General features: G+C 47.3%; 1 protein-coding gene across 6 annotated transcripts in view; it reads left to right on the forward strand.

Moving 5' to 3' along the window:
- Positions 1-715, forward strand: part of ilf3a (interleukin enhancer binding factor 3a) — an 18,348-nt gene that overhangs the window by 4,533 nt on the left and 13,100 nt on the right. The window lies entirely within an intron of this gene.

Consider the following 715-nt stretch of genomic DNA (forward strand, 5'->3'; position numbering starts at 1 on the left):
TCCCGTCTGTGTTTTTCAGACAACAGCAGTGACCAATGCTAGTTAGCGCCTGTTAGCTCACAGGGCTCTAGGACGCGAGTAACATTTTTTCTCTAGGTCGCACTGGTGCACCTAATGTCTTTGCATCCGCTGCCTTTCCACAAATGAAGCAATGTTGTTTATATAGATATGGTTTAATGTTGCGATACATACCCATTTTTTTCTGTAAAGCCGTGTCTGTGTTAGTATCTCTCCTCTACTCTCTCTCTCCTCTTACTCTCCGCACAGCCTCGCCCCCATTCACTTACACACGGCTCCCAGCAACACAAAGAGACACAGCAGCCGCCGGTCCACACTGCTGACATCTGCAACAGTTTTAACTGTTACTAACACAGCTGTATATTGTTAAGCATGAGAGGCCATGTATTTGTACCAGTGTTTCCACTGGTAACTATCGCGGCCACCATGGCAAAAAACACAGAAGTTATTAAGAGATGGAGGCTGCTGGACCTGGGCGAGAGAAGTGACCCAATATCATAGTTCATAAAAATACAGCGCAGTGACGATACAGACATTTCATAAACATGATGTGTGTAACTCTGCTGACCCGCCAATTGACCCGTGCTAGACCTATCCACCATCCTGCGTGCTGGACCCTGGATAAGGAGTCAGCCGTCACTCTGAGTAGGCCTAGCATACGTCTATCGCACTCCCCTTCTCTCCCTAGCTCTTTTAA

The sequence above is a fragment of the Etheostoma spectabile genome, chromosome 2 (genome assembly GCF_008692095.1).
Source record: "Etheostoma spectabile isolate EspeVRDwgs_2016 chromosome 2, UIUC_Espe_1.0, whole genome shotgun sequence".
Taxonomy (NCBI): Eukaryota; Metazoa; Chordata; class Actinopteri; order Perciformes; family Percidae; genus Etheostoma; species Etheostoma spectabile.